The sequence below is a fragment of the Oncorhynchus kisutch genome, unplaced genomic scaffold (genome assembly GCF_002021735.2).
Source record: "Oncorhynchus kisutch isolate 150728-3 unplaced genomic scaffold, Okis_V2 Okis09a-Okis19a_hom, whole genome shotgun sequence".
Taxonomy (NCBI): domain Eukaryota; kingdom Metazoa; phylum Chordata; class Actinopteri; order Salmoniformes; family Salmonidae; genus Oncorhynchus; species Oncorhynchus kisutch.
Genome location: NW_022261985.1, coordinates 8,859,064 through 8,880,999, shown reverse-complemented (window position 1 = coordinate 8,880,999; position 21,936 = coordinate 8,859,064). Strand labels below are relative to the sequence as shown.

The window sequence follows — 21,936 nt, the reverse complement described above, 5'->3', positions numbered from 1 at the left end:
TCCCTTTGTAGCTGAGGTCATCTCTACAGTAACACTGTATTTATCCAATCAGAGGGACTCCATGATACTGTCCCTTTGTTGCTGAGGTCATCTCTATGGTAACACTGTATTTATCCAATCAGAGGGACTCCATGATACTGTCCCTTTGTTGCTGAGGTCATCTCTATGGTAACACTGTATTTATCCAATCAGAGGGACTCCATGATACTGTCCCTTTGTTGCTGAGGTCATCTCTATGGTAACACTGTATTTATCCAATCAGACTTTGAGGCAGCATGTACAGGGATGTTTTTTACTTTGTCTCAGTTTATTTTCTTCACAAAATGGAGTCTTCAGATGAAGCCTAACACACAAAGGGTAATAATGAACCTGCTGAAAATAAGCTTTGTTTACAAATGGAGACTGACAGTAACTGAGCCAGTCTGTCTGCAGTACCCCTGGAGGTGAGGCGTGTCCACCTGAGCAACCAGGGCCACGTGGACAGCTTACAGGCCAGCTGGGAACTCCCCCCTGGAGATATGGACTTCTGCAGCCTGCAGCTCCTCCACAACAACCGGGCTGTGCAGAACCACACCGTCCCAGCCAACACCACCTCTCTGCAGCTCAGAGACCTCAGGCCTGGCGCCTCCTACAGGCTGGTGGTCAGTACTGTCAGTGGTGGGATGGTTTCGAAGCAGGCCGTGGCTGAGGGACGCACTGGTAAGTTAAATATCAGGAACAGTTCATCTTTATGCATTTACTCAACTGTATCGTCCACATTATTAACATCGACTGACCGACACGTGAGCCAGGCGTTTGTTTTGGGGGTTGTTCTGTATGTTCTGGTCTTGTCCATTACAGCTGTTTATGTGTGTATGTGATATAGTAATGGCCAGGCTTTATTCTATGCTTAGAGATGGTCGTTTAAGGGTAGGTGTCTGACCATCGGAGTAAATCCCTCATTGTTATAGTGATTGTTAACCAACATTAATTATAAGATACAATCTCAGAGAGAGAAACGTAATATTGTTTTCCAATACAAAAGAGAATGTCTGGAATGTTCAGGAAGCTTTGTGTCAACTACAAAACAACTCCCCAAGGTCCCGTTCAAAGACTTCCTTGTCCGATCTCAATTGTCTTCCCCAGGAAAGTTCTGGCTATTTTGGGGCCCCACAGCTTCCTCCTTATAATTAACTTCAGAGTCCGGGGGCCAAGGGTTGATGAAAACAAAACACCACTTTCAGATAACGGGATAATAACAAAGGACACTTGAACTAAACCTTTCCTGTCACACCGGGTATCTGAATGTCACATTAAAGGCCACATTTAATCAAGTCAGTCTATTCAATTCAAATCATCACTGGTGTGTTGTAGGAGTAATTCATGGAAGCCAAACAACATGAAAGCCTTTAGCTCAGCAGGCAACACAGTTTTGAGGTTCGAAAGGATTTGAACCCCAATCGACCTCACAACCGTTTTGTCCTTCTGTCCCTTCTCAGTGACAGCTGTGGTCGGAGAGGTTACGGTCAGTAACAACGGTCGTCCAGACTTCTATCTCTAACATGTGTGTCTCTGTGTCCTCATTGTGTCATCATCGTCCCCCCCCCTCCTCTCCTCAGTACCAGCTGCGGTCGGAGAAGTTACGGTCAGTAACAACGGTCGTCCAGACTTCCTGGGGGTGTCGTGGCAGCCAGCGGTCGGAGATGTGGACAGTTACCTGGTCCTACTGAAGGACCGCGACAGGACCGTACACAACCTGGTGGTTTCTAAGGCAAGCCCAGAGTGTGTGTTTAACTCCCTCAAGTCAGGGAGGCTGTACACCGTCTCCATAGCAACCCGCAGCGGCAGCTTCCAGAACAACACGGTGGTGACGGCTCGTACACGTAGGTCTCACACACACACCAACACACACACCAACACACACACACACGCAAGCATTACAAACCAACACACACACACATGCACACATGCAAGCATTACAAACCAACACACACACATGCAGGCATTACAAACCAACACACACACACACGCAAGCATTACAAACCAACACACACACACATGCACACATGCAAGCATTACAAACCAACACACACACACACGCAAGCATTACAAACCAACACACACACACATGCACACATGCAAGCATTACAAACCAACACACACACATGCACACACGCAAGCATTACAAACCAACACACACAGATGCAGGCATTACAAACCAACACACACACACATGCACACATGCAAGCATTACAAACCAACACACACACACATGCACACATGCAAGCATTACAAACCAACACACACACACATGCACACACGCAAGCATTACAAACCAACACACACACACACATGCACACATGCAAGCATTACAAACCAACACACACACATGCACACATGCAAGCATTACAAACCAACACACACACATGCAGGCATTACAAACCAACACACACAGATGCAGGCACGCATTACAAACCAACACACACGCACATGCACACACGCAAGCATTACAAACCAACACACACGCATGTACGCATACACACACCTTCTCTTGGGCCCCTCATCTTGATCACTGCCTATCACTCTGTTCACGGTGCGTTCTGAAAGTATTCAGACCCCTTGACTTTTTACACATTTTGTTACATTACAGCCTTATTCTAAAATTGATTAAAATAACATTTCCTCCCATCAATCTACGTACAATACCCCATAATGACAAAGCGAAAACAGGTTTTCTTAAAAATAAAAAACATAAATACCTTAATAAGTATTCAGACCCTTTTCTGTGAGACTCGAAATTGAGCTCAGTTACATCCTGTTTCCATTGATCATCCTTGAGATGTTTCTACAACTTGTGGTAAATTCAATTGATTTGACATTATTTGGAAAGGCACACACCTGTCTATATAAGGTCCCACAGTTGACAGTGCATGTCAGAGCAATAACCCAGCTCTGTCGAGGCACAGAGCTGGGGAAGCATACCAACAGATTTCAGCAGCATTTAATTATTATTTTTTTTAACCTTTATTTAACTAGGCAAGTCAGTTAAGAACAAATTCTTATTTTCAATGACGGCCTAGGAACAGTGGGTTAACTGCCTGTTCAGTGGCAGAATGACAGATTTGTACCTTGTCAGCTCGGGGATTCGAACTTGCAACCTTTCGGTTACTAGTCCAACCACTAGGCTACCCTTGAAGGTCCCCAAGAACACAGTGGCCTCCATCATTGAACCACCAACACCCTTCCTAGAGCTGGCCGCCCGGCCGAACTGAGCAATTGGGGGAGAAAGTCCTTGGTCAGGGATGTGACCAAGAACCCTATGGTCGCTCTTACAGAGCTCCAGAGTTCCTCTGTGGAGATGGGAGAAACTTCCAGAAGGACAACTATCTCTGCAGCACTCCACCAATCAGGCCTTTATGCTAGTGTGGCTAGACGGGAGCCACTCCTCAGTAAAAGGCACATGACAACCCACTTTGAGTTTGCCAACAGGCACCTAAAGACTCTCAGACCATGAGAAACAAGATTCTCTGGTCTGATGAAACCAATATTGAACTCTTTGGCTTGAATGCCAAGCGTCATATCTGGAGGAAACCTGGCACCATCCCTATGGTGAAGCATGGTGGTGACAGCATCATGCTGTGGGGATGTTTTTCAGCAGCAGGGACTGGGAGACTAGTCAAGATGAATGAAAAGATGAACGGAGCAAAGTACAGAGAGATCCTTGATGAAAACCTGCTCCAGAGTGCTCAAGACCTCAGATTGGGATGAAGGTTCACCTTCCAACAGGACAACAACCATTAGCCCTCAGCCAAAACAACGCAGGAGTCTCTGAATGTCCTTGAGTGGCCCAGCCAGAGCCCGGACTTGAACCCGTTCGTTCGGACACCTCTAGAGAGACCTGAAAACAGCTATACAGTGATGCTTCTCAGCCAATCTGACAGAGCTTGAGAGGATCTGCAGAGAAGAATGGGAGAAACTCCCCAAATACATATGTGCCAAGCTTGTAACATCATACCCAAGAAGACTCAAGGCTGTAATCGCTGCCAAAGATGCTTCAACAAAGTACTGAGTAAAGGGTCTGAATACTTATGGAAACGTGTTAATCCAGTTGTACATTCTTTATAAATGAGCAAAAATGTCTAAAAACCTGTTTTTGCTTTGCCATCATGGGGGTACTGTGATGTCATTATAGGGTATTGTGATGTCATTATAGGGCATTATGATGTCATTATGGGGTATTGTGATGTCATTATAGGGTAGTGTGATGTCATTCTAGGGTATTGTGATGTCATTATGGGGTATTGTGATGCCATTATGGGGTATTGTGATGCCATTATGGGGTATTGTGATGTCATTATAGGGTATTGTGATGTCATTATGGGGTATTGTGATGTCATTCTAGGGTAGTGTGATGTCATTCTAGGGTATTGTGATGTCATTATGGGGTATTTTGATGCCATTATGGGGTATTGTGATGTCATTATAGGGTATTGTGATGTCATTATGGGGTATTGTGATGTCATTATAGGGTAGTGTGATGTCATTCTAGGGTATTGTGATGTCATTATGGGGTATTGTGATGCCATTATTTAGTATTGTGATGTCATTATAGGGTAGTGTGATGTCATTCTAGGGTATTGTGATGTCATTATAGGGTAGTGTGATGTCATTCTAGGGTATTGTGATGTCATTATGGGGTATTGTGATGCCATTATGGGGTATTGTGTGTAGATTGATGAGGGGAAAAAATGATTCATTCCATTTTAGAATGAGGCTGTAACGTAACAAAATTTGAAAAAAGTCAAGGGGTCTGAATACTTTCCCGAATTCACTGTATATACTTACATGGATGAATGTGTTAATATAGATTTCTTTTCTGGTGATCTAGGAGACAAATTGTTCAATTGGTAGGGTACATTTTTGGAGAAAACGCGTGTCTCTTAAAATGACAACGGTGTTGTATTTAATGAAAAACACCCCACATCCTACTTGACCTCTTGACCTCATGATATTTCTTCTACCCAGAACCCTCCAGTGTCCAGAACCCCAACGCCATCCACTCTGCCAGGGACGACTTCCTGAAAGTCTACTGGCGCCATGCGTCCGGAGACTTGGACCGTTACGAGGTGGTCATTAAGTACAACAACACGGTCGTCCAGAACCAGACGGTGGCGCGGTCGCAGAACGACTGTGTGTTCAGCTCCCTGGTCCCCGGGAGGCTTTATACGGTCACTGTCAGCACCTGGAGCGGAGAGTACCAGTCCAGTGTTTCTACTGACGGGAGAACGTGTGAGTCTATTAACTACAGTCTGTGAGTCTGTGTCTGTTGCTACTGACGGGAGAACGTGTGAGTCTATTAACTACAGTCTGTGAGTCTGTGTCTGTTGCTACTGACGGGAGAACGTGTGAGTCTATTAACTACAGTCTGTGAGTCTGTGTCTGTTGCTACTGACCGGAGAACGTGTGAGTCTATTAACTACAGTCAGTGAGTCTGTGTCTGTTGCTACTGACGGGAGAACGTGTGAGTCTATTAACTACAGTCTGTGAGTCTGTGTCTGTTGCTACTGACGGGAGAACGTGTGAGTCTATTAACTACAGTCTGTGAGTCTGTGTCTGTTGCTACTGACAGGAGAACGTGTGAGTCTATTAACTACAGTCTGTGAGTCTGTGTCTGTTGCTACTGACGGGAGAACGTGTGAGTCTATTAACTACAGTCTGTGAGTCTGTGTCTGTTGCTACTGACGGGAGAACGTGTGAGTCTATTAACTACAGTCTGTGAGTCTGTGTCTGTTGCTACTGACGGGAGAACGTGTGAGTCTATTAACTACAGTCTGTGAGTCTGTGTCTGTTGCTACTGACGGGAGAACGTGTGAGTCTATTAACTACAGTCTGTGAGTCTGTGTCTGTTGCTACTGACGGGAGAACGTGTGAGTCTATTAACTACAGTCTGTGTTTCTGTGTCTGTTGCTACTGACGGGAGAACGTGTGAGTCTATTAACTACAGTCAGTGAGTCTGTGTCTGTTGCTACTGACGGGAGAACGTGTGAGTCTATTAACTACAGTCTGTGAGTCTGTGTCTGTTGCTACTGACGGGAGAACGTGTGAGTCTATTAACTACAGTCTGTGAGTCTGTGAGTCTGTGTCTGTTGCTACTGACGGGAGAACGTGTGAGTCTATTAATTACAGTCTGTGAGTCTGTGTCTGTTGCTACTGACAGGAGAACGTGTGAGTCTATTAACTACAGTCTGTGAGTCTGTGTCTGTTGCTACTGACGGGAGAACGTGTGAGTCTATTAACTACAGTCTGTGAGTCTGTGTCTGTTGCTACTGACGGGAGAACGTGTGAGTCTATTAACTACAGTCTGTGAGTCTGTGTCTGTTGCTACTGACGGGAGAACGTGTGAGTCTATTAACTACAGTCTGTGAGTCTGTGTCTGTTGCTACTGACGGGAGAACGTGTGAGTCTATTAACTACAGTCTGTGAGTCTGTGTCTGTTGCTACTGACGGGAGAACGTGTGAGTCTATTAACTACAGTCTGTGAGTCTGTGTCTGTTGCTACTGACAGGAGAACGTGTGAGTCTATTAACTACAGTCTGTGAGTCTGTGTCTGTTGCTACTGACGGGAGAACGTGTGAGTCTATTAACTACAGTCTGTGAGTCTGTGTCTGTTGCTACTGACGGGAGAACGTGTGAGTCTATTAACTACAGTCTGTGAGTCTGTGTCTGTTGCTACTGACGGGAGAACGTGTGAGTCTATTAACTACAGTCTGTGAGTCTGTGTCTGTTGCTACTGACGGGAGAACGTGTGAGTCTATTAACTACAGTCTGTGTTTCTGTGTCTGTTGCTACTGACGGGAGAACGTGTGAGTCTATTAACTACAGTCAGTGAGTCTGTGTCTGTTGCTACTGACGGGAGAACGTGTGAGTCTATTAACTACAGTCTGTGAGTCTGTGTCTGTTGCTACTGACGGGAGAACGTGTGAGTCTATTAACTACAGTCTGTGAGTCTGTGTCTGTTGCTACTGACGGGAGAACGTGTGAGTCTATTAACTACAGTCTGTGAGTCTGTGTCTGTTGCTACTGACAGGAGAACGTGTGAGTCTATTAACTACAGTCTGTGAGTCTGTGTCTGTTGCTACTGACGGGAGAACGTGTGAGTCTATTAACTACAGTCTGTGAGTCTGTGTCTGTTGCTACTGACGGGAGAACGTGTGAGTCTATTAACTACAGTCTGTGAGTCTGTGTCTGTTGCTACTGACGGGAGAACGTGTGAGTCTATTAACTACAGTCTGTGAGTCTGTGTCTGTTGCTACTGACGGGAGAACGTGTGAGTCTATTAACTACAGTCTGTGTTTCTGTGTCTGTTGCTACTGACGGGAGAACGTGTGAGTCTATTAACTACAGTCAGTGAGTCTGTGTCTGTTGCTACTGACGGGAGAACGTGTGAGTCTATTAACTACAGTCTGTGAGTCTGTGTCTGTTGCTACTGACGGGAGAACGTGTGAGTCTATTAACTACAGTCTGTGAGTCTGTGAGTCTGTGTCTGTTGCTACTGACGGGAGAACGTGTGAGTCTATTAATTACAGTCTGTGAGTCTGTGTCTGTTGCTACTGACAGGAGAACGTGTGAGTCTATTAACTACAGTCTGTGAGTCTGTGTCTGTTGCTACTGACGGGAGAACGTGTGAGTCTATTAACTACAGTCTGTGAGTCTGTGTCTGTTGCTACTGACGGGAGAACGTGTGAGTCTATTAACTACAGTCTGTGAGTCTGTGTCTGTTGCTACTGACCGGAGAACGTGTGAGTCTATTAACTACAGTCGGTGAGTCTGTGTCTGTTGCTACTGACGGGAGAACGTGTGAGGCTATTAACTACAGTCTGTGAGTCTGTGTCTGTTGCTACTGACGGGAGAACGTGTGAGTCTATTAACTACAGTCTGTGAGTCTGTGTCTGTTGCTACTGACGGGAGAACGTGTGAGTCTATTAACTACAGTCTGTGAGTCTGTGTCTGTTGCTACTGACGGGAGAACGTGTGAGTCTATTAACTACAGTCTGTGAGTCTGTGTCTGTTGCTACTGACGGGAGAACGTGTGAGTCTATTAACTACAGTCTGTGAGTCTGTGTCTGTTGCTACTGACGGGAGAACGTGTGAGTCTATTAACTACAGTCTGTGAGTCTGTGTCTGTTGCTACTGACGGGAGAACGTGTGAGTCTATTAACTACAGTCTGTGAGTCTGTGTCTGTTGCTACTGACGGGAGAACGTGTGAGTCTATTAACTACAGTCTGTGAGTCTGTGTCTGTTGCTACTGACGGGAGAACGTGTGAGTCTATTAACTACAGTCTGTGTGTCTGTGTCTGTTGCTACTGACGGGAGAACGTGTGAGTCTATTAACTACAGTCAGTGAGTCTGTGTCTGTTGCTACTGACGGGAGAACGTGTGAGTCTATTAACTACAGTCTGTGAGTCTGTGTCTGTTGCTACTGACGGGAGAACGTGTGAGTCTATTAACTACAGTCTGTGAGTCTGTGTCTGTTGCTACTGACGGGAGAACGTGTGAGTCTATTAACTACAGTCTGTGAGTCTGTGTCTGTTGCTACTGACAGGAGAACGTGTGAGTCTATTAACTACAGTCTGTGAGTCTGTGTCTGTTGCTACTGACGGGAGAACGTGTGAGTCTATTAACTACAGTCTGTGAGTCTGTGTCTGTTGCTACTGACGGGAGAACGTGTGAGTCTATTAACTACAGTCTGTGAGTCTGTGTCTGTTGCTACTGCAGTGTTGGTAGAAGGTTTCAGTAAAATGCTGCTGAGTTTTCTGTGTGGCCAAGTCCATGGAAAACCAATACACAACTTATTTGGAAGAATTTGTAGGTGTGATATCTAGAATTTGTAGGTGTGATATCTAGAATTTGTAGGTGTGATATCTAGAATTTGTAGGTGTGATATCTAGAATTCGGCGCATGAGAATTGTACCTACGATCACATTCAGTAACATTTTGGCAGCGCAAAGTTAACCTTGAACTAGTGGGCATCATGGGTCAAATTCCCCTCAGCCAACCAAACCATTGAGCCCTTTAGTGTTCTGTGAATAGTTGAAATGTTTAAATAAAGTTGTATTTGACTGTCTCTGTAGTCCCCTCTGCGGTGCGGAGCCTGGCCCTCGGTGACAGTGGTACAGGTGATCTGGTGGTCACATGGTCTCCAGCGCTGGGGGACGTTGATCACTACGAGGTCCAGATCCTCTTCAACGACACGCGGGTTTACCCACCCGTAACCCTGGGCAACGAGGCCCGTGACCACCGCCTGGCCTCGCTCACCCCGGGACGCCTGTACAAGATGGTGGTGTCCACCTTCAGTGGACCCAACCAGAGACCTCAGTTCATCGAGGGCAGGACAGGTCAGTAGGGGAACCGAGTGGGCAGCTGCCTGGGTTGGTTTTCCAACAAACCTCACATTGTGTTTCATAGCACTTCTGTCACAGGTATTTCAGGTAAAACAACAGAATAACCTTTTGTTATCACTTCATTCCGTAGAACATCATCTAAAGATTTTAAAATTAAAAAACACAAGTCTTCAACTTGTTTTTATATAAGTGATCCACATTGTGACCCATCTCCATTCTCCTCCCCCCTCCCTTTACTCCTGTCTCTCTGCCTTCTCTCTCACCCCCCCCCCTTACTCCTGTCTCTCTGCCTTCCCTCTCAACCCCCCCCCCCTTACTCCTGTCTCTCTGCCTTCCCTCTCACCCCCCCCCCCCCTTACTCCTGTCTCTCTGCCTTCCCTCTCACCCCCCCCCCCTTACTCCTGTCTTTCTGCCTTCCCTCTCAACCCCCCCTTTACTCCTGTCTCTCTGCCTTCCCTCTCAACCCCCCCTTTACTCCTGTCTCTCTGCCTTCCCTCTCAACCCCCCCCCCTTACTCCTGTCTCTCTGCCTTCCCTCTCAACCCCCCCTTTACTCCTGTCTCTCTGCCTTCCCTCTCAACCCCCCCCCCCCTTACTCCTGTCTCTCTGCCTTCCCTCTCAACCCCCCCCCCCCCTTACTCCTATCTCTCTGCCTTCCCTCTCAACCCCCACAGTCCCCAGCCAGGTGAGGAACCTCCATGCCCGGCCAGGGGACCAGGCTGCCAGCCTGAGGGTGTCCTGGACCCCTGGTGATGGAGACGTGGACATGTACACCGTGTCCCTATCCCAGGGAGAACAACTTCTGGAGACCAGACCTGTCCCCAAACATGTCACTGAGCTGGACTTTCAGGGTCTGGTACCAGGACAGCTGTACGGGGTCGAGGTTCAGTCCCTGAGTGGAATACTGGTCAATAATTCAACAACTACTGGACGAACAGGTGAGAAGAAGGGAGGGGAATAGCAGAGGGGATAGGAGAGGGAATGGGAAGGAGAATAGGAGAGGGAATGGGAGAGGGAATAGGAGAGGGAATGGGAGAGGGAATGGGAGAGGGAATGGGAGAGGGGATGGGAGGAGAATAGGAGAGAGAGGGGAATAGGAGAGGGAATGGGAGGAGAATAGGAGAGAGAGGGGAATAGGATAGGGAATGGGAGGAGAATAGGAGAGAGAGGGGAATAGGAGAGGGAATAGGAGAGGGAATGGGAGGAGAATAGGAGAGAGAGGGGAATAGGATAGGTAATGGGAGGAGAATAGGAGAGAGAGGGGAATAGGAGAGGGAATGGGAGGAGAATAGGAGAGAGAGGGGAATAGGAGAGGGAATAGGAGAGGGAATGGGAGGAGAATAGGAGAGAGAGGGGAATAGGAGGGGGAATGGGAGGAGAATAGGAATAGGAGGAGGAGAGGGAATGGGAGGGGAATAGGAAAGGGAATGGGAGGAGAATAGGAGAGGGAATTGGAGGAGAATAGGAGAGAGGGGGGAATAGGAGGGGGAATGGGAGGAGAATAGGAATAGGAGGAGAATAGGAGAGGGGGGGAATAGGAGAGGGAATGGGAGGAGAATAGGAGAGGGAATGGGAGGAGAATAGGAGAGAGAGGGGAATAGGAGGGGGAATGGGAGGAGAATAGGATAGGTCATGGGAGGAGAATAGGAGAGAGAGGGGAATAGGAGAGGGAATGGGAGGAGAATAGGAGAGAGAGGGGAATAGGAGGGGGAATGGGAGGAGAATAGGAATAGGAGGAGAATAGGAGAGGGAATGGGAGGGGAATAGGAAAGGGAATGGGAGGAGAATAGGAGAGGGAATTGGAGGAGAATAGGAGAGAGGGGGGAATAGGAGGGGGAATGGGAGGAGAATAGGAGAGAGACGGGAATAGGAGAGGGAATGGGAGGAGAATAGGAGAGGGAATGGGAGGAGAATAGGAATAGGAGGAGAATAGGAGAGGGGGGGAATAGGAGAGGGAATGGGAGGAGAATAGGAGAGGGAATGGGAGGAGAATAGGAGAGAGAGGGGAATAGGAGGGGGAATGGGAGGAGAATAGGAATAGGAGGAGAATAGGAGAGGGAATGGGAGGGGAATAGGAAAGGGAATGGGAGGAGAATAGGAGAGGGAATGGGAGGAGAATAGGAGAGAGGGGGGAATAGGAGGGGGAATGGGAGGAGAATAGGAATAGGAGGAGAATAGGAGAGGGGGGGAATAGGAGAGGGAATGGGAGGAGAATAGGAGAGGGAATGGGAGGAGAATAGGAGAGAGAGGGGAATAGGAGGGGGAATGGGAGGAGAATAGTAATAGGAGGAGAATAGGAGAGGGAATGGGAGGGGAATAGGAAAGGGAATGGGAGGAGAATAGGAGAGGGAATTGGAGGAGAATAGGAGAGAGGGGGGAATAGGAGGGGGAATGGGAGGAGAATAGGGGAGGGAATGGGAGGAGAATAGGAGAGAGAGGGGAATAGGAGGGGGAATGGGAGGAGAATAGGAGAGAGAGGGGAATAGGAGGGGGAATGGGAGGAGAATAGGAGAGGGAATGGGAGGAGAATAGGAGCGGGAGGGAGGAGAGGCAGGGAGGGAGGGGACAGCTTAGTCCCTGAGTGGAACACTGGTCAATAGCAGCAGTGCTACTGGATGAACAGGTGAATGCTCAGAATATACCTGTATGATAACACATAGTTTGGATTGGAGCCATTAAGACACACAGGGCTTTGTCTTGAATTATAGCGGAACAACAGTTGTCATTGTCATTTGCTGTCTTCATGGAAAAGTCCAATTCTAAAATCTAATATGGTCATACATTTGACAGGAGGTTAGGAAGTGCAACTCAGTTTCCACCTCATTTGGTGGGCAGTGTGCACATAGCCTGTCTTCTCTTGAGAGCCATGTCTGCCTATGGCGGCCTTTCTCAATAGCAAGGCTATGCTCACTGAGTCTGTACATAGCCAAAGCTTTCCTTAAGTTTGGGTCAGTCACAGTGGTCAGGTATTCTGCCGCTGTGTACCCTCTGTTTAGGGCCAAATAGCATTCTAGTTTGCTCTGTTTTTTTTGTTAATTCTTTCCAATGTGTCAAGTAGTTATCTTCTTGTTTTCTCATGATTTGGTTGGGTCTGATTGTGTTGCTGTCCTGGGTCTCTGTGGGGTGTGTTTGTGTTTGTGAACAGAGCCCCAGGACCAGCTTGCTTAGGGGACTTTTTTCCAGGTTCGTCTCTCTGTAGGTGATGGCTTTGATATGGAAGGTTTGGGAATCATTTTCTTTTAGGTGGTTGTAGAATTTAACGGCTCTGTGTCTGTCTCTCTCTCTCTTTGTCTGTCTGTCTCTCTCTCTCTTTGTCTGTCTGTCTCTCTCTCTCTCTGTCTGTCTGTCTGTCTGTCTGTCTGTCTGTCTGTGTGTCTGTCTCTCTGTCTGTCTGTCTGTCTCTCTGTCTGTCTGTCTCTCTCTCTCTCTCTCTCTCTCTCTCTCTCTCTCCAGTCCCCTCCACAGTGACAGCGCTCCAGGCAGACAGTGACCACACCACCCACAGTCTAACAGTGACCTGGGAGACTACAGTGGGAGTGTACGAGGGTTATAAGATCCAGCTCCAGGATGATGGACGTGACATAGTCTCTAATATTTCCATGCCCCAAGGCTCCACCAGGCACCTCTTCGACCAGCTCACCCCTGGGAAGTGGTACCGAGTTCGGGTCGTATCCGTCAGTGGAGGGATCTACGGCAAGGAGGCCGTGGCTGAGGGACAAACACGTAAGAAGCACCACTTTTCCTGTATCAGAGACAGTCATTATCACTGTGTCAGAGACAGTCATTATCACTGTATCAGAGGCAGTCATTATTGCTGTATCAGAGACAGTCATTATCACTGTGTCAGAGACAGTCATTATCACTGTATCAGAGACAGTCATTATTGCTGTATCAGAGACAGTCATTATCACTGTATTGGAGAGAGTCATTATCGTTGTATCAGAGACAGTCATTATCGCTGTATTAGAGACAGTCATTATCACTGTGTCAGAGACAGTCATTATTGCTGTCAGAGACAGTCATTATCACTGTATCAGAGACAGTCATTATCACTGTGGCAGAGACAGTCATTATCGCTGTGTCAGAGACAGTCATTATCGCTGTGTCACAGGCGGTCAGTATCACTGTGTCAGAGACAGTCATTATCGCTGTGTCAGAGACAGTCATTATCGCTGTGTCAGAGACAGTCATTATCGCTGTGTCAGAGACAGTCATTATCACTGTATCAGAGACAGTCATTATCACTGTATCAGAGACAGTCATTATCACTGTATCAGAGACAGTCATTGTCACTGTGTCAGAGACATTCATTATCGCTGTGTCAGAGACAGTCATTATCACTGTGTCAGAGACAGTCATTATCGCTGTGTCAGAGATAGTCATTATCGCTGTATCGGAGACAGTCATTATCGCTGTATCGGAGACAGTCATTGTCGCTGTGTCGGAGACAGTCATTATCGCTGTATCAGAGACGGTCATTATCGCTGTATCAGAGACGGTCATTATCGCTGTATCAGAGGCGGTCATTATCGCTGTATCAGAGACAGACATTATCACTGTATCAGAGACAGTCATTGTCACTGTATCAGAGATAGTCATTATTGCTGTATCACTGTATCAGAGACATTCATAATTCATAATCCCTCTCTCCTTACTGCCCTCCTCCCCTCTCTCTCCCGCTCTTTCTCTCTCCTTACCTACCTCCTCCCCTCTCTCTCTCTCTCTCTCCCTCTCTTTCTCTCTCCTTACCTCCCTCCTCCCCTCTCTCTCTCTCTCTCCCGCTCTTTCTCTCTCCTTACCTCCCTCCTCCCCTCTCTCTCTCTCTCTCTCCCGCTCTTTCTCTCTCCTTACCTCCCTCCTCCCCTCTCTCTCTCTCTCTCTCTCTCCCTCTCTTTCTCTCTCCTTACCTCCCTCCTCCTCTCTCTCTCTCTCTCTCTCTCTCTCTCTCTCCTTACCGCCCTCCTCCCCTCTCTCTCCCTCTCTCTCTCTCTCCTTACCTCCCTCCTCCCCTCTTTCCCTCCCTCAGGTCCAGCTGCAGTCAACGGTCTGACGGTGATGACTGCCAACACCAGCGGTCTGAGTTTCATCTGGCGCCCGTCCGAGGGCTACGTGGACGGTTACGACCTGTTCCTGTATAACGTTGACGAGACGTTGCGTGGCCGTCAGACCGTGGAGGCCGGAACCCAGACATGCTCCTTCTCTGGTCTGGTCCCAGGGACGCTGTACAAGATGGAGGTGGTGAGCAGGAGCAGAGGCATGAGCAGTGACTCATCTATCCTGGCACGGACAGGTGAGACGGACACACACTGAAATCATCTGACACACCTGGGTCAAATAATTGAAGTGTGCTTTGTAGTCCAAAAACCGTCCCAAACCCCAAGCTAAATCAAGTACACCTCAAATTCCGTTTGTGTTGACGTGTATTTCACCCAGGAGTAGTGTATGAATATTAGTATTTGTATTTATTATGGATCCCCATTAGTTCCTGTCAAGGCAGCAGCTACTCTTCCTGGGGTTTATTATGGATCCCCATTAGTTCCTGTCAAGGCAGCAGCTACTCTTCCTGGGGTTTATTATGGATCCCCATTAGTTCCTGCCAAGGCAGCAGCTACTCTTCCTGGGGTTTATTATGGATCCCCATTAGTTCCTGTCAAGGCAGCAGCTACTCTTCCTGGGGTTTATTATGGATCCCCATTAGTTCCTGTCAAGACAGCAGCTACTCTTCCTGGGGTTTATTATGGATCATCATTAGTTCCTGTCAAGACAGCAGCTACTCTTCCTGGGGTTTATTATGGATCCCCATTAGTTCTTGTCAAGGCAGCAGCTACTCTTCCTGGGGTTTATTATGGATCCCCATTAGTTCCTGTCAAGGCAGCAGCTACTCTTCCTGGGGTTTATTATGGATCCCCATTAGTTCCTGTCAAGGCAGCAGCTACTCTTCCTGGGGTTTATTATGGATCCCCATTAGTTCCTGTCAAGGCAGCAGCTACTCTTCCTGGGGTTTATTATGGATCCCCATTAGTTCCTGTCAAGGCAGCAGCTACTCTTCCTGGGGTTTATTATGGATCCCTATTAGTTCCTCTCAAGACAGCAGCTACTCTTCCTGGGGTTTATTATGGATCCCAATTAGTTCCTGTCAAGGCAGCAGCTACTCTTCCTGGGGTTTATTATGGATCCCAATTAGTTCCTGTCAAGGCAGCAGCTACTCTTCCTGGGGTTTATTATGGATCCCCATTAGTTCCTGTCAAGGCAGCAGCTACTCTTCCTGGGGTTTATTATGGATCCCCATTAGTTCCTGTCAAGGCAGCAGCTACTCTTCCTGGGGTTTATTATGGATCCCCATTAGTCCCTCTCAAGGCAGCAGCTACTCTTCCTGGGGTTTATTCTGGATCCCCATTAGTTCCTGTCAAGGCAGCAGCTACTCTTCCTGGGGTTTATTCTGGATCCCCATTAGTTCCTGTCAAGGCAGCAGCTACTCTTCCTGGGGTTTATTATGGATCCCCATTAGTTCCTGTCAAGGCAGCAGCTACTCTTCCTGGGGTTTATTATGGATCCCCATTAGTTCCTGTCAAGGCAGCAGCTACTCTTCATGGGGTTTATTATGGATCCCCATTAGTTCCTGTCAAGGCAGCAGCTACTCTTCCTGGGGTTTATTATGGATCCCCATTAGTTCTTGTCAAGGCAGCAGCTACTCTTCCTGGGGTTTATTATGGATCCCCATTAGTTCCTGTCAAGGCAGCAGCTACTCTTCCTGGGGTTTATTATGGATCCCCATTAGTTCCTGTCAAGGCAGCAGCTACTCTTCCTGGGGTTTATTATGGATCCCCATTAGTTCCTGTCAAGGCAGCAGCTACTCTTCCTGGGGTTTATTATGGATCCCCATTAGTTCCTGTCAAGGCAGCAGCTACTCTTCCTGGGGTTTATTATGGATCCCTATTAGTTCCTCTCAAGACAGCAGCTACTCTTCCTGGGGTTTATTATGGATCCCAATTAGTTCCTGTCAAGGCAGCAGCTACTCTTCCTGGGGTTTATTATGGATCCCAATTAGTTCCTGTCAAGGCAGCAGCTACTCTTCCTGGGGTTTATTATGGATCCCCATTAGTTCCTGTCAAGGCAGCAGCTACTCTTCCTGGGGTTTATTATGGATCCCCATTAGTTCCTGTCAAGGCAGCAGCTACTCTTCCTGGGGTTTATTATGGATCCCGATTAGTCCCTCTCAAGGCAACAGCTACTCTTCCTGGGGTTTATTCTGGATCCCCATTAGTTCCTGTCAAGGCAGCAGCTACTCTTCCTGGGGTTTATTATGGATCCCCATTAGTTCCTGTCAAGGCAGCAGCTACTCTTCCTGGGGTTTATTATGGATCCCCATTAGTTCCTGTCAAGGCAGCAGCTACTCTTCATGGGGTTTATTATGGATCCCCATTAGTTCCTGTCAAGGCAGCAGCTACTCTTCCTGGGGTTTATTATGGATCCCCATTAGTTCCTGTCAAGGCAGCAGCTACTCTTCCTGGGGTTTATTAAGGATCCCCATTAGTTCCTGTCAAGACAGCAGCTACTCTTCCTGGGGTTTATTATGGATCATCATTAGTTCCTGTCAAGACAGCAGCTACTCTTCCTGGGGTTTATTCTGGATCCCCATTAGTTCCTGTCAAGGCAGCAGCTACTCTTCCTGGGGTTTATTATGGATCCCCATTAGTTCTTGTCAAGGCAGCAGCTACTCTTCCTGGGGTTTATTATGGATCCCCATTAGTTCCTGTCAAGGCAGCAGCTACTCTTCCTGGGGTTTATTATGGATCCCCATTAGTTCCTGTCAAGGCAGCAGCTACTCTTCCTGGGGTTTATTATGGATCCCAATTAGTTCCTGTCAAGGCAGCAGCTACTCTTCCTGGGGTTTATTATGGATCCCCATTAGTTCCTGTCAAGGCAGCAGCTACTCTTCCTGGGGTTTATTATGGATCCCCATTAGTTCCTGTCAAGGCAGCAGCTACTCTTCCTGGGGTTTATTATGGATCCCCATTAGTCCCTCTCAAGGCAGCAGCTACTCTTCCTGGGGTTTATTCTGGATCCCCATTAGTTCCTGTCAAGGCAGCAGCTACTCTTCCTGGGGTTTATTATGGATCCCCATTAGTTCCTGTCAAGGCAGCAGCTACTCTTCCTGGGGTTTATTATGGATCCCCATTAGTTCCTGTCAAGGCAGCAGCTACTCTTCATGGGGTTTATTATGTATCCCCATTAGTTCCTGTCAAGGCAGCAGCTACTCTTCCTGGGGTTTGTTATGGATCCCCATAAGTTCCTGTCAAGGCAGCAGCTACTCTTCCTGGGGTTTATTTTGGATCCCCATTAGTTCCTGTCAAGGCAGCAGCTACTCTTCCTGGGGTTTATTATGGATCCCCATTAGTTCCTCTCAAGGCAGCAGCTACTCTTCCTGGGGTTTATTATGGATCCCCATTAGTTCCTGTCAAGGCAGCAGCTACTCTTCCTGGGGTTTATTCTGGATCCCCATTAGTTCCTGTCAAGGCAGCAGCTACTCTTCCTGGGGTTTATTATGGATCCCCATTAGTTCCTGTCAAGGCAGCAGCTACTCTTCCTGGGGTTTATTATGGATCCCCATTAGTTCCTGTCAAGGCAGCAGCTACTCTTCCTGGGGTTTATTATGGATCCCCATTAGTTCCTCTCAAGGCAGCAGCTACTCTTCCTGGGGTTTATTATGGATCCCCATTAGTTCCTGTCAAGGCAGCAGCTACTCCTCCTGGGGTTTATTATGGATCCCCATTAGTTCCTGTCAAGGCAGCAGCTACTCTTCCTGGGGTTTATTAAGGATCCCCATTAGTTCCTGTCAAGGCAGCAGCTACTCTTCCTGGGGTTTATTATGGATCCCCATTAGTTCCTGTCAAGGCAGCAGCTACTCTTCCTGGGGTTTATTGTGGATCCCCATTAGTTCCTGTCAAGGCAGCAGCTACTCTTCCTGGGGTTTATTGTGGATCCCCATTAGTTCCTGTCAAGGCAGCAGCTACTCTTCCTGGGGTTTATTATGGATCCCCATTAGTTCCTGTCAAGGCAGCAGCTACTCTTCCTGGGGTTTATTATGGATCCTCATTAGTTCCTGTCAAGGCAGCAGCTACTCTTCCTGGGGTTTATTCTGGATCCCCATTAGTTCCTGTCAAGGCAACAGCTACTCTTCCTGGGGTTTATTATGGATCCTCATTAGTTCCTGTCAAGGCAGCAGCTACTCTTCCTGGGATTTATTCTGGATCCCCATTAGTTCCTGTCAAGGCAACAGCTACTCTTCCTGGGGTTTATTATGGATCCTCATTAGTTCCTGTCAAGGCAGCAGCTACTCTTCCTGGGGTTTATTCTGGATCCCCATTAGTTCCTGTCAAGGCAGCAGCTACTCTTCCTGGGGTTTATTCTGGATCCTCATTAGTTCCTGTCAAGGCAGCAGCTACTCTTCCTGGGGTTTATTAAGGATCCCCATTAGTTCCTGTCAAGGCAGCAGCTACTCTTCCTGGGGTTTATTATGGATCCCCATTAGTTCCTGTCAAGGCAGCAGCTACTCTTCCTGGGGTTTATTATGGATCCTCATTAGTTCCTGTCAAGGCAGCAGCTACTCTTCCTGGGGTTTATTCTGGATCCCCATTAGTTCCTGTCAAGGCAACAGCTACTCTTCCTGGGGTTTATTATGGATCCTCATTAGTTCCTGTCAAGGCAGCAGCTACTCTTCCTGGGATTTATTCTGGATCCCCATTAGTTCCTGTCAAGGCAACAGCTACTCTTCCTGGGGTTTATTATGGATCCTCATTAGTTCCTGTCAAGGCAGCAGCTACTCTTCCTGGGGTTTATTCTGGATCCCCATTAGTTCCTGTCAAGGCAGCAGCTACTCTTCCTGGGGTTTATTCTGGATCCTCATTAGTTCCTGTCAAGGCAGCAGCTACTCTTCCTGGGGTTTATTAAGGATCCCCATTAGTTCCTGTCAAGGCAGCAGCTACTCTTCCTGGGGTTTATTATGGATCCCCATTAGTTCCTGTCAAGGCAGCAGCTACTCTTCCTGAGGTTTATTATGGATCCCCATTAGTTCCTGTCAAGTCAGCAGCTACTCTTCCTGGGGTTTATTATGGATCCCCATTAGTTCCTGTCAAGGCAGCAGCTACTCTTCCTGGGGTTTATTGTGGATCCCCATTAGTTCCTGTCAAGGCAGCAGCTACTCTTCCTGGGGTTTATTGTGGATCCCCATTAGTTCCTGTCAAGGCAGCAGCTACTCTTCCTGGGGTTTATTATGGATCCCCATTAGTTCCTGTCAAGGCAGCAGCTACTCTTCCTGGGGTTTATTATGGATCCTCATTAGTTCCTGTCAAGGCAGCAGCTACTCTTCCTGGGGTTTATTCTGGATCCCCATTAGTTCCTGTCAAGGCAACAGCTACTCTTCCTGGGGTTTATTATGGATCCTCATTAGTTCCTGTCAAGGCAGCAGCTACTCTTCCTGGGTTTATTCTGGATCCCCATTAGTTCCTGTCAAGTCAACAGCTACTCTTCCTGGGGTTTATTATGGATCCTCATTAGTTCCTGTCAAGGCAGCAGCTACTCTTCCTGGGATTTATTCTGGATCCCCATTAGTTCCTGTCAAGGCAACAGCTACTCTTCCTGGGGTTTATTATGGATCCTCATTAGTTCCTGTCAAGGCAGCAGCTACTCTTCCTGGGGTTTATTCTGGATCCCCATTAGTTCCTGTCAAGGCAGCAGCTACTCTTCCTGGGGTTTATTCTGGATCCTCATTAGTTCCTGTCAAGGCAGCAGCTACTCTTCCTGGGGTTTATTCTGGATCCCCATTAGTTCCTGTCAAGGCAGCAGCTACTCTTCCTGAGGTTTATTATGGATCCCCATTAGTTCCTGTCAAGTCAGCAGCTACTCTTCCTGGGGTTTATTATGGATCCCCATTAGTTCCTGTCAAGGCAGCAGCTACTCTTCCTGGGGTTTATTGTGGATCCCCATTAGTTCCTGTCAAGGCAGCAGCTACTCTTCCTGGGGTTTATTGTGGGTCCCCATTAGTTCCTGTCAAGGCAGCAGCTACTCTTACTGGGGTTTATTATGGATCCCCATTAGTTCCTGTCAAGGCAGCAGCTACTCTTCCTGGGGTTTATTATGGATCCTCATTAGTTCCTGTCAAGGCAGCAGCTACTCTTCCTGGGGTTTATTCTGGATCCCCATTAGTTCCTGTCAAGGCAACAGCTACTCTTCCTGGGGTTTATTATGGATCCCCATTAGTTCCTGTCAAGACAGCAGCTACTCTTCCTGGGGTTTATTCTGGATCCCCATTAGTTCCTGTCAAGGCAGCAGCTACTCTTCCTGGGGTTTATTGTGGATCCCCATTAGTTCCTGTCAAGGCAGCAGCTACTCTTCCTGGGGTTTATTATGGATCCCCATTAGTTCCTGTCAAGACAGCAGCTACTCTTCCTGGGGTTTATTATGTATCCCCATTAGTTCCTGTCAAGGCAGCAGCTACTCTTCCTGGGGTTTATTGTTTATCTCCATTAGTTCCTGTCAAGGCAGCAGCTACTCTTCCTGGGGTTTGTTATGGATCCCCATTAGTTCCTGTCAAGACAGCAGCTACTCTTCCTGGGGTTTATTATGGATCCCCATTAGTTCCTGTCAAGACAGCAGCTACTCTTCCTTGGGTTTATTATGGATCCCCATTAGTTCCTGTCAAGACAGCAGCTACTCTTCCTGGGGTGTATTATGGATCCCCATTAGTTCCTGTCAAGACAGCAGCTACTCTTCCTGGGGTTTATTATGGATCCCCATTAGTTCCTCTCAAGGCAGCAGCTACTCTTCCTGGGGTTTATTATGGATCCCCATTAGTTCCTCTCAAGGCAGCAGCTACTCTTCCTGGGGTTTATTATGGATCCCCATTAGTTCCTGTCAAGGCAGCAGCTACTCTTCCTGAGGTTTATTATGGATCCCCATTAGTTCCTGTCAAGACAGCAGCTACTCTTCCTGGGGTTTATTATGGATCCCCATTAGTTCCTGTCAAGGCAGCAGCTACTCTTCCTGGGGTTTATTATGGATCCCCATTAGTTCCTGTCAAGGCAGCAGCTACTCTTCCTGGGGTTTATTATGGATCCCCATTAGTTCCTGTCAAGGCAGCAGCTACTCTTCCTGGGGTTTATTATGGATCCCCATTAGTTCCTGTCAAGACAGCAGCTACTCTTCCTGGGGTCCAGCAAAATGAAGGCAGTTCTTCCATTTCTAAAACATTACAAAACATTCACAACAGATTGAATGTGTGCCCTCAGGCCCCTACTCTACTACCACATATCTACAACCCAAAATCCATGTGTGTGTATAGTGCATATGTTATTGTGTGTTTGTATCCACGTGTCTGTGCCTGTGTGTCTCTTCACAGTACCCCCTCTTCCATAAGGTGTATTTTTTATTAGTTAAAAAATAATCTAATTTCACTGCTTGCATCAGTTACTTGACGTGGAATAGAGTTCCATGTAGTCATGGCTCTATGTAGTACTGTGGAATATAGTTCCATGTAGTCATGGCTCTATGTAGTACT

General features: G+C 47.4%; 1 pseudogene; it reads left to right on the top strand.

Annotated features, from left to right (window-relative positions):
- LOC109885585 (receptor-type tyrosine-protein phosphatase beta-like) overlaps positions 1 to 21,936 on the top strand; it is a 95,585-nt pseudogene that overhangs the window by 8,426 nt on the left and 65,223 nt on the right.